Genomic DNA, 12,494 nt, shown 5'->3' with positions numbered 1-12,494 from the left:
GGGCTCTGGAACATTCTAGGAGAATCAAGAGCAATCTCGGGCACAATTACAAAGCCAGCAGCTGATGGGGGTCTCCATCACTGCCTTCAACAGTCAGTCAGCAAGTATTTATTTTATAATTACCTAAATGAGGATTAAAAATATCCCTTTCAAAATTTGTTGAGAATTTTAAAAGATAACACAGGCAATCTGCCTGATGTACAAAAGATACTTGACGGCTGCCTATTCTGTCATCGGCATGACTCACAATTATCTATTATTATCCTTCATTAGCCCCTCAGTGCACCGTGTCTTGTAAACACATCTTGCATAGCCATTTAACCTTTCCTTAGGCCCACACCAGGGCTTCTCTGGAAGAGGGCTATTTCTTTTGAGATAGGAGTGTACAGTTTATTTCTCAAGGATTCTCACAGTACCTTGCAGAGGACCATTCCCAGAATAGAGACTGAATATGAATTGAATGAATAATAGATAAGAGAAAGAGAAGGAAAGGGAGTTCGTTAAGTCAAGGGTTATTTGAAAACCTGGGATGTTTCTTGGAAATCAATGTAAATGACTCATGGAAATGAGCTAACTCAAGTATATTTAAGGCTCCCTTAGGAGAAAATGTTCCATTTCCATCCCCAACATCTATATACAGTTGTCTGTTCAGAATGCCTTACACACAGTCCACTTAAAGAAAGAGGTGACCTTTAAGCATCCTTCCCTTTTATTTTTTTTTGTCCTACATATCTTCACATGGATGGATGGATGGATGGATGGATGGATGGATGGATGGACAGGTATATAGATAGATGATAGAAAGATACATAAATACATAGATATTTAAAGCTTAAAACTAATCATCAGACACATGGCCTGGAAAAAAATTAAATTTAAATAGAGGAAAAAAAGTAGTATTGTGTGAATGACATGCATATTTTCCCGTAAGGTCCAAGTGAAATATTCATAGTTACGGCTCCAAATTATTTCTATGAAGAACTGGGTACATTTTTTTTATAATGTGCAAGACTCTCACTGCCAACAAACTTGCTATTGGAACTCTAAACAAGACAAACCCGAATTGCACAAAAACATCTTGTGGCTAGAACAGAAAGTGTTCCTTGACGGCATCACATGCCTTTCATCAGCTACTGTGGATGACCTGGCTGCTAGGGCCGAGCTTAAACAACGAGAAGGCAAATGGTAGCTGTGGAGAGAGAGCTGATTCACAGCACATGCCTGTTGGCATGGAAGCAACGCATTCTAAGCTCACCCGTGAAAGCAGAGACAAAAACAACCCATACAGCCTCCTATCTCTGTCTTCTTAAATACTTAATACGCTCGTACCTCTCACTCTAAATTCAAGAACCGCTGGCGAATCCACTGGTATCTTTTCTATTTATTAATTTCTTTTCTTATTTTAAAGAAATGGGCTTCACCTGGGCATTTGCTGGTGGCATATGCTTTAATCCCAGCATTTGGTAGGCAGAGACTATCTCTGTGAATTTCATTCCAGCCTGGTCTACATGACAAGTTTCAGACAATTGCAAAATGATGATGATGATGATGATGATGATGATGATGATGATGATGATGATGATGATGATATTAGGTTTCCTTATTCTTTTTTTAATCAAGATACCATTATTTTTAATTATCTTAGTTGCCCTTGGAGTTAGTTCCTTTCTTGATGTTATCATAAAATACCCTAACAAAAGCAACTTAAAGGAAAAACTGGCTTGACTCACAATTCCAGGTACAGTCCATTGTTGTGTAGAAGTCAGGAAGCAAGAATTTGAACCATCTAATCACAGGGCATACATAGTCAGGAGGAATGATAGAGTAATTAATGTATACATGCTAGTGGTCAACTCTCTCTGCTCTTCAGGCTCCTCTGTCTGGGGAATGGTGCTACCCACAATAGGCAGAGCTCAATTAATATAACTAAGATATTCTCCTGCAAACATAACTGAAAGCAAACTTGATCTAGTCAGTCCCTCATTGAGATTCTCCAGTCAGGTAATTTTAGATAGGGGAAAAGAGATATCATCAATCTACTCCCCAAGCCATACCTCCTTCAACAAGCTTCTTTTAAAAATCAAAAAATATTTCCTAATTTTGCATACACTTATTTTATCATTTTATGCTTTTGAAAACAGAATATCTCCTATTGCAGAATCAATTGCACTTACAGGATCTAAACTTAGAAGATTAATAACAGACAGTTCTAGGTGAAAATGAAATGAATGGATTAGTTGGGGCTGGATTTTTCTGGATTTTTACTCTTTATTTATTCCTCCCTCCCTCCCTCTCCCTCCCTTCCTTCCTTCTTTCATTCTTTCTTCCTTTATTTCTTGTTTCTCAGCTGCCCTGTCTGTGGACTCTCTCCATCTTCACAGCCAGTGCTGCAGTAACTGTGGCCCTAAATTTGCCTTTCAGCTGCCTCTGCTGTGGCCTGTAAACGCTCTATTATTAATCTGCTTATTTATAGATATATAAATTTTCAGATTATTGGCCCGAACTGTCACCCTGCTTCATATTTGTTAAACTTAATCATATTTTCAAAGTCCCTTTGGCCATACAATGATAGTCAACCTGAAATTATAGGTTCTAGGGATGAAGATATGGACATTGGGGAAAAAGAAATCTAACATCATAAGAATTCTCTACATTCACAAATACTAATTGAAAATCAATGTCCTGACATAAGACGTTAGCCTTATCAAACAGCATTTTTCCCTAACTGCTGGCCAAATAAACTTGCACACTTTACACGTTTATGCTTTGTTACAGCAAGAACATCTTTTTAAGAATCAACAGGAAAAACAAAAGCCATAAACCAAATTGTCAGTAAAAGGTATCATAAGAAAAAAGTGGCTAGTGTTCAAGATAAAAAACACCAAACAAGTGTTTCTTTGTCCTTTTTTATTTATTTATTTATTTATTTATCTATTTATTTTCTGGTTCTTCAAAATGTGTTTTCTCTGAGTGTAGTCCTGGCTGTCCTAGAACTCACTATGTAGACCAGACAGGCCTGGAACTCACAGAGATCCCCCAAGAGTGTTGAAATTAAAGGCCTGGGCCACCATCACCACCCAGAAAGCATGTGTATCCTAACCAGGCATCCAGCGATGAAGTTCTGGGACCTGAGAATCCTTAACCTTCTGAATACTTATGACACATGAATTTCTTTTAGGAGACAGAGACTACAATCTATAAGATTTTCAAAAGGCTATGACTCCCAACAGATAGACAATGACGATTCCTATAGGAACAAATAAAGGAATCAATAAAATCGAAAATTAAAATAAACAAATGGGAAGTAATCAAGAAGCGTTCATTAAGAATTTATATGACAGGACATGGAAAGCTCACAGAACTTTATAAATTATGGACTGCCCTTTTTTTTCCCTTCTACCACACTGCCCAATGAGACCTGGTCCACCTGGTCCTCATGTCAGCGTGGGATCTGCTTTCTGCCTTTGTGATCTCCAAAGTGCAGAATTATTGAGTTTTTGTAACAGTAGTTAAGGTGTTCAACAGATACACATGTGCAAGCACACATGCATACACACACACACACACACACACACACACACACACACGAAACTAAAGGTAAATAAGAATTTTATTTATTGCGATTTTTTGTGGGGAGGGGTCTCTGTCACCCTGGCTGTCTAAAACTCGTTCTGTAGACCAGGTTGACCTCAAACTCAGAAATCCACCTGCCTCTGCTTACAAAGTGATGGGTACACATCACCACTGCCTGGCAAATAGAGATATTAAAATAAATATAAAGAAATTGAAACTGCATTCAGACACACACACACACACACACACACACACAGAATTCATGGCGGTTCTTGCAGTTCCTCAAACATCCTTGTCCTATAAACACTAACTGAACATTGAAAGGACAAGTGGCAACCGTTCTCTGCAATAAAACTGCATGAGCATCCTTGAACAAATGTTTTCCCAATAAACCATGAGCTCTTTTGCGCTAGGGCGATTTTTACAGTGCTTGGGTAGAACCTGGAACCTCATGTTTGCCAGGTTACCAGTTTGCTACAGAGTCACTCTCCTACCACCTCACTGAACATTTTTAATGACGCCCTCAGAAACACCCCTCCCGACAAGAACAAAGTGCAGTGTCAGCAAAATCCAACGGGAATGCCTTCCAGAAACAGACAGGGTTTGGGTGTGAGCTTCTGAAAACACCTAGCTCACATACCTGTGTTTAAGGTGTTGCGCGCCACCATTTGTAAGTGACTCAATACAGTATGACCCCTCAACTGTGCCTTTTAGTTGCCTTTTCCTCCTATAAATATTTAGGGTTTCCATATCTCTGCTAAATGCATTCATTCAGGTCCTGTTAGAAAACACTCCATGTTGCCTGTTGGATCCCAAACATCCAACAGAAGGTGCGCTGACTGCCTGGGAAACAGGGACAATGTCTTATTGTAAAATGTATTGCACTTTTCCCTCTCCCTTCAGAGGGCTTTAGATATATAAGAACGTTAAGTCCTGAGGGAAAATATAAACAAACATATCTTATTTGCAACCCCCCCCAAAAAAAGAACACTGCCACCATCTTGCCAGGCAATGCAGAGAGCAAACATTTATCCCCACAGAATTCACACAAGCATTCTTCCTTTTTGTTATCTCCTCCATGCCTAAAAGGCCTGATAAGTTCAATGTTTGGTTTAAGCATACCAAGAATACAAGACTGCAGCTCACGTTTATTAATAAGTGACATGGTAAAAAGATTAGAAGCTGGATGAACGGGGTGGTCGGGAAGATCTGAGAGAAGATGAGGAGAGAAAATCATGATCAGAATACATCAGATAAAAAACTTTTTTTAATAAAAAAATGTATTAAATGAATCAGTAGGCTTCATAGAAAAATGACAGCACCTAGATTCTAACAGCAAACACAAAAGTGATATAGTTAGTCTTTCCTATGATGGTTCCAAACCACATTCAATTCCCTAGATAAGGAAGGGATTTACTGAACACACACACACACACACACACACACACACACACTCACACACACACTCACACACACACACTCACACACACACTCACACACACTCTCACACACACACACTCACACACACACATACACACACTCACACACACACTCACACACACACACTCACACACACACACACACATACACACACACATACAGAATATGCAACATGGACAGATTCCTTTGTTTTCATTATCCCCTTAATAATACACTATGAAAAGTGTAAGACAATACCACCAAGTGTTGTTAGTAATCTAGATATGCTTCAGAGTACACAGAAGGCAATGCCTAGTTCATATGCAATTATTACACCATTTTATACAACAGACTTGAGCATCTTCCAATTTTGGTATCATTGGGAAATTCAAGGTTTTACTTGTTTTGCTTTTTGCATTTGAGTATAACTTACATGTATATGTGCACAGGCATATAGACATACAAATACCTTATATTGGAGTCACACCTTAACAACATAATAATTCAAATAACATTGGCTATAGAGAATGGATCGCGGGGAAGCATTAAGGATTAGAGATCAAATAAGCCTGTGACCCGCTTCTACTTCTGTATTTGCCACTATTGGGTTTGGGGAAAGAGACTTTACCTCCGTGAGCCGTGGCTGTTTCTTAAAGAATAAATGGTGGGAATAAATAACACCACACTTTGTAATGTGATTGGTAAAACTGGTTCGTATTTGGCATAGAGCAAACATTCGAACAGAGAAAGCTTTTAGCATTAATGGCATGACTAACTAGCTGGCTCATCAGACAGTAAGGTATTTCTTCTCATCGCTGTGACATCATGGGACGCTAGACATGCGCTTAGTTAGTGCCAAAGATATACATTTCAATTGGCATGTTTTTTTTTTCTGTTATTCGACATTCTGATCCCTCATTGTATATGTTGGCAACTATCTAAATTCAGGTTAATTGTAGCCCTTCCTCTGTCTTTTTTCTGGGTTTATATCATGATTTAGAGAAGCAGTTTTTAACCTGTAGGTTGTGACCCTTTAGGGTGTCGAATGACTCTTTCACAGGGGTCACACATCAGATTTTCTGTATATCAGGTATTTACATCACGATTCGGAACAGTAGCAAAAGTACACTTATGAAGTAGCAACAAAAAGACTTTTATGGTAGGGGTCACCACAGCAAGAGGGACTGTGTCAAAGGGTGGCAGCATTAGGAAGCTTGAGAACCACTGATTTAGAGAGTTAATAAAAGAAAAAGTATAAGGTCACAGCTTACCTGGAGGCAGGAAAGACATGCTTTATTTTTAAGACTGTGCACGCATTAGTACAGAGGATGGCATCTTAGAGCAGGGGTACCATTTCCCACTCAAAATGCCTCCTGCCCCATTTCAGTACACACGTACTGAAGGTTTCAAAAGCCTAGCCCTAGCAGGACCCAGAGGCAACAGGATGGGGTTAGAAAAGAGTTCCCATGTAACTCCTCTCATATCCCCTCATCCCACAGTTCACTAAACATCATTTCCTCAGAGGGGGAGAAGCAAGAAGTGCCAGAACAAACATGAACTTAGACGTAGATGGTTCTTCAGAAGGTTCTGTGTGTGTGTGGAGAGGAAGGGGGAAATGCCAGGAATATCAGTGTGTTATGTGAGAGGTAGGACCTTAGGAAGCCCCACTGACCTAAAAGAATGGTCTTATGCTCCTGAGAAAAAGAGAGAGAGAGAGAGAGAGAGAGAGAGAGAGAGAGAGAGAGACAGAGAGACAGAGAGACAGAGAGACAGAGATAGACAGAGGCAGAGAGAGACAATGAGAGATAGTGAGAAAAAGAGAGAGAGAGACAGAGAGAGAGAGAGAGAGAGAGAGAGAGACAGAGACAGAGACAGACACAGAGACAGAGAGAGATGCTTAGGTGCTGAACTTACCTGTTTCGTGTAACGCACTGTGCATGCAAGGACAGCACAAAGCTGCGAGTTTTGCTGAATCCAAGTCCTTCAAACAATGTTAGTGAGTGTGGTAAGACCCATCTGGACCAAGATCCAAAGGAACAGAGAAGGGAGTGTGCACCAAGCAGCTGCTGGTAAGAACAGATACCCACCATCCTCGCTTTGACTCTGTCTATGCCATAATGGTGGCCCAGATTTAAATGCAACCCCCGAGAGAAGACAGGAAGCATTCAGGTTTGCCTCAGCTTAGGAAAGCAGAGTGGGTTTTCGATGACGTAAATTAAAATGAGCAACAGGAAAGACAATATGGAGCGATTGGAAGGATGAGGCAGAAGGATTTCTGAGGGTTGGAAGACAAACCTGGGTTACAGGATGAACTTCAAGGCATCCTGGGGCATTTAGTAAGAACCAAAGAAAGGATGGGGAAGGGGAGACTAGTGAGGGAGAAAGGAAACGATAAAAGGAAGAAAGAGAAGGAAGGAAAGAGGGAAGGAGGAAGGGAAGGATGGAGGAAGGGAAGGAGGGAGGAAGTTATGCTCCTATTCTGGGAAGGATGCTGGGTCTAGGATCTCATGACTTCGAAGGAAGAGGGACTGTGACCTTAGAACGCAAAGATAAGAGGAATTCTAGGTGGGACTAGTAGTGCCTTGGCCACAGCACCAAGGTGGGAATGGAAAAATTGTCGGCAGCGTGCCTAGTCCTGTGATAGGGTGCGCAGTGGTGAAAACCTGCATTGAAGCAGGAAGACAGAAAGCCCTGCTGCTTGAAGAGGGACAACACCGTGACTGAAGATGAAGGGATGTGTCTTAGTCAGGGTTTCTATTCCTGCACAAACATCATGACCAAGAAGCAAGTTGGGGAGGAAAGGGTTTATTCAGCTTACACTTCCACATTGCTGTTCATCACTAAAGGAAGTTAGGACTGGAATTCAAGCAGGTCAGGAAGCAGGAGCTGATGCAGAGGCCATGGAGGGATGTTGCTTACTGGCTTGCTTCTCCAGGCTTGCTCAGCTTGCTTTCTTATAGAACCCAAGACAACCAGCCCAGGGATGGCCCCACCCACAATGGGCTGGGTCCTCCCACCTTGACCACTAGTTGAGAAAATGCCTTACAGCTGGGTATCATCAAGGCATCTCCACAACTGAGGCTCCTTTTCTGTGATGTCTCCAGCTTGTGTCAAGTTGACACACAAAACTAGCCAGTACAGGATGAGACACTTGTTTTTAAATTGGAGGCCACAAGTCCCATCTAGCTCCAAAAAAAAAAAAAAAAAAAAAAAACCACACACACTCAGAACTGACTCATGGAGGAAGCAAATGGAAACAGAACTTTAAAGGGCAGTACTCAATACTCAATACTCATAACACACAGGCAGAGGAATTCAAATGCCATTACTCTTCTTACAGAAATCTTGGATGTATCTAAATTACATTTTGTCTATCAAAAACTAAAATCCTAAGATCAGAAATCTAATTAACAATACACTTTTAAAAAATATCAAGGTTGTCTGCTCCTCCCTGTTCCACATACAGCCGCATATTCTCCTACAGTGCCCGTCTCGCCTCATAGACAAGATGGTGAAGGTCGGTGTGAACAGATTTGGCCATATTGGGCTCCTGGTTACCAGGGCTGCCGTCTGTTCTGCATCTGGCAAAGTGGACATTGTCGCCATCAATGACCCCTCCATTGACCTCAACTACGTGGTGTACATGTTCCAGTATGACTCTACCCATGGCAAGTTCAACAGCACAGTCAAGGCTGAGATTGGGAAGCTTGTCATAAGCCCATCACCATCTTCCAGGAACGAGATCCCACTAACATCAAATGGGGTGACGCTGGTGCTGAGTATGTCACGGAGTCTACTGATGTCTTCACCACCATGGAGAAGGCTGGGGCTCACTTGAAGGGTGGGGCCAAAAGGTCCTCATCTCTGCCCCTTCAGCCAATGCCCCCATGTTTGTGATGGGGGTGAACCACGAGAAATATGACAACTCCCTCAAGATTGTCAGCAATGCATCCTGCACCACCAACTGCTTAGCCCCCCTGACCGAGGTCATCCATGACAACTTTGACATCGAGGAAGGGCTCATGACCACAGTCCATTCCATCACTGCCACTCAGAAGACTGTGGATGGTCCCTCTGGAAAGCTGTGGTGTGATGGCCGTGGGGCAGCCCAGAACATCATCCCTGCATCCACTGGTGCTGCCAAGGCTGTGGGCAAGGTCATCCCAGAGCTGAACGGGAAGCTCACTGGCATGGCCTTCAGTGTTCCTACCTCCAATGTATCCGTTGTGGATCTGACATGCTGCCTGGAGAAACCTGCTAAGTATGATGACATTAAGAAGGTGGTGAAGCAGGCATCCGAGGGAATCGTGGGCTCCATGAGGACCAGGTTGTCTCCTGCGACTTCAACAGCAACTCCCACTCTTCCACCTTTGATGCTGGGGCTGGCATTGCTCTCAATGACAACTTTGTAAAGCTCATTTCCTGGTATGACAATGAATATGGCTACAGCAACAGGGTGGCAGACCTCATGGCCTACATGGCCTCCAAGGAGTAAGAAACCCTAGACCACCCAGCCCAGCCCCGCAAGGACACTGAGAACAAGAGAGAGGCCCTCAGTTGCTGAGGAGTCCCCATCCCAACTCAGCCCCCAACACTGAGCGTCTCCCTCACAATTCCATCCCAGACCCCCATAATAACAGGAGGGGCCTAGGGAGCCCTCCCTTCTCTCTTGAATACCATCAAAAAAGTTCGCTGCACACCCCCCCCCCCTTCAAAATCAAGATGCCGGAGAGTTGGTTCGGCGGTTAAGAGTACTTGTTGCTCTTGCAGAGGACTCGGGTTCGGTTCTCAACACCCACAGGACAGCTTGCAGCTAGCTATCTGTGACTCCAGAGTAGGGGGATCTTCTGACCTCTTCCGGCACCAGACGTGCACAGGGCCCACATGCATACATGCAAGCCAAACACTCATACACATGAAGTAAGAAAACGAAAATTTAAAAATAAAGAAATACCAAAATTTCACACACTAAAACATTCAGCATATTTTTAGTTAGATATTAACATGTCCCATTTGGGTACATTTTAAAAATAAGACAGTAACACACTTAACTTTGAAACTAAGCATTTTCTTCATCAAAGGCCTATTTCAAGTCTAAGTCAGAATGCAGCTTTTTCTTGGGCGACAGGAAAACCATCCCTGAGGATTTCCTTCATTATGGTCAGAAACACTTCTAATTGGGTTTGACCTTTTTCTTCATTCGCGTCTACGGTTTTGTAGCACGCTCTCACCGTATTTCGGTGAGTCGAAGGCATGTAACGTTATAAGGAAAACTCTGTGTTTCCAAAGCATATGGTGAAGTTGAGAAACGGCGTGTTTTGTTGATGTGAATTCTTCTCCGTTCCTCCGGGACATACGGAAGCTCCTCTGGCGCCTTTTCTTTCCCACTGTGGGTACGGCACACGGTAAACTTGCCGGACTATGAAAAGCTTACACTGGGGTGCAGAAATGCTTTTCAAGTACATTTCGTCTCGCTTTCCACATCGAGAACACAACGAAGCTGGTGACTAAGGAAATGGCTCCGTTGGTGCTTTCCCACACAAATCTGAAGATGTGAGTTCAAGCCCCAGCAACCCAAAAAGATGGGCGTGGCAGCGCTCTTCTTGTAATTGGCGTTGAGGAGGTGGAGACAGGAGGGACCTGAGGCTCTCTGCGGAGCGAGTCTCAAGGAACCAGTGAGACCTAGAGTCAGTGAGAGACCCTGTATGTACCGGAAGGTGGAGAGTAATTAAGAAAGATACCACCTGCTGTTGACCTTCGGCCTACATGTGCATACATACCTGGACATGTGTACACACACATCCTTACGTACAAAAAAAAAAGGGAAAGCACAAAGCATAAATGATTTTCTGGTATTTGCTGTGTCCAAATACATGTCACACCCATCTTTCTTACGTAAGTGCTAGAGTTACATGTTCTATATGCCTTAGGCATATGTCAAAGCCAGTGGAAAGCAGAGACTGTCCACCCTGCATCTAAGATATATAATTCCCTTAACATATTCATTTCTTATATAATGGAGTATAATCATATACTCCAAGATTAACAGGAGAGGGATAGAGGGAAAACGAAGATTAAAAAGAATTGAACAAAAAGACTACGTCCAGGCTAGGGACACAGGGGAGCCATGAATCAGAAGTGTTACCAGACACAGCAAAGAATATGACTCGGGGCATGAAGATAAAACAAGGAGCAGGTGCATAAAAACAAAGTGTAGAAGGGGTGAAAATAACCCTGTGCTATGTGTGACATCCCATGTCCCTCAAGCGGGGGCAAATGGGGACAGCATTCCTGTGCAGAAGCATTGGACCACAGACAACGCTCATGTGCAGAAACACTGGAGCACCACTGGAGAGAGTGTAGCTATTGAAACAGCAGGAACAAGTTGCGAGACATTATATTAGGGGGTAGCACATGGCACGTGACATATTGGAAGGACTAGGTGTGAGCCTTCAGGACAGACACCTTGGTTCTTGGATGGCAGGCTTTTGAGTTACACTAACTAGTATTGAATGTCTTCTGACTTGATCAGGGACCAGGAAAAATATCAACATGGAGTCCAGGACTACCCTCTCAGCTAAAAGTTAATGACTTGGGAAAAAAGCCAACAGTGGTCACAGGATATGAAGTCCAGGCTTTGCAGTTGATCTGCATGATGTAGCCAGGTGTCAGCAGAATGAGTTATCTGTCCTTCATAGAAAGGGGACTCACCCTAGTTCATCAGCATGGTCTCTGCTGGGACTCAAGCTCAAAAGATGCATCCTAGTGATTCTGAGCCTTGGGCGATAAGCCCTGAAGAGTGAAACTCTACCACTCCCTGCAGTGACCGTTCTGTTTCGCCAGAGAGAGTTGATGCAGACCCAGATTTCTGGCAGAGCATTTGGCTGTGCACAGTAGAGGTTTCATTTGCCAGACTCCCCTGCAGGAAGCTCTGGTAGTACATCCTGTAGTCCAGCAAAAGTGTCATGTAGCAGCTTCCAAGACACTACCTTAATATTGTGTGGTGCGTGTGCGTGTGCGTGTGCATGTGCGTGTGTGTGTGTGTGTGTGTGGTATGCGTGCGTGTGCGTGTGTTAACATGTGCTCAGAGGACAGTGTTTGATGGTGTTCTTCAGAAACTATTCACTTCCTTTTTATAAGAGAGGAAGTTTCACTGGCCTAAGGGATACTCAGAAGGCCAAGAGGCTGGCTAACCAAAGAGTGACAGAGATCCACCACTCTATTGCTAAGATTAAAACTGTGAGTCACAACACACGACTTTTTCACATTGAGTTCTAGAGCCCGCACTCAGACTTTCAGGTTTATAAAGCAAGTACTTTCCTGACTGAGCTATCTCCCCAGCTCCTGTGTGTGCTTTTCTGCTTTCCAACTCATCCTCCAGCCCCTTCCCAACACTCTCTTGGACTATCCTGAACAGAGAATCAAGATTCAAAGGGAACATGGATCTCTCGCACAAAGGAGCACCCAGTCTACTTTGGACTCAGTCATCAACCCAGACTGAA

The 12,494-nt window shown here is 43.0% G+C and overlaps 1 pseudogene; it reads left to right on the top strand.

Annotated features, from left to right (window-relative positions):
• Positions 1-8,500: 8,500 nt before the first annotated feature.
• LOC108351618 (glyceraldehyde-3-phosphate dehydrogenase pseudogene) lies at positions 8,501-9,487 on the top strand (annotated as a pseudogene).
• Positions 9,488-12,494: the final 3,007 nt, after the last annotated feature.

Source organism: Rattus norvegicus, chromosome 7 (genome assembly GCF_036323735.1).
Source record: "Rattus norvegicus strain BN/NHsdMcwi chromosome 7, GRCr8, whole genome shotgun sequence".
Lineage (NCBI taxonomy): Eukaryota > Metazoa > Chordata > Mammalia > Rodentia > Muridae > Rattus > Rattus norvegicus.
This window is presented reverse-complemented; position numbering and strand designations above follow the sequence as displayed.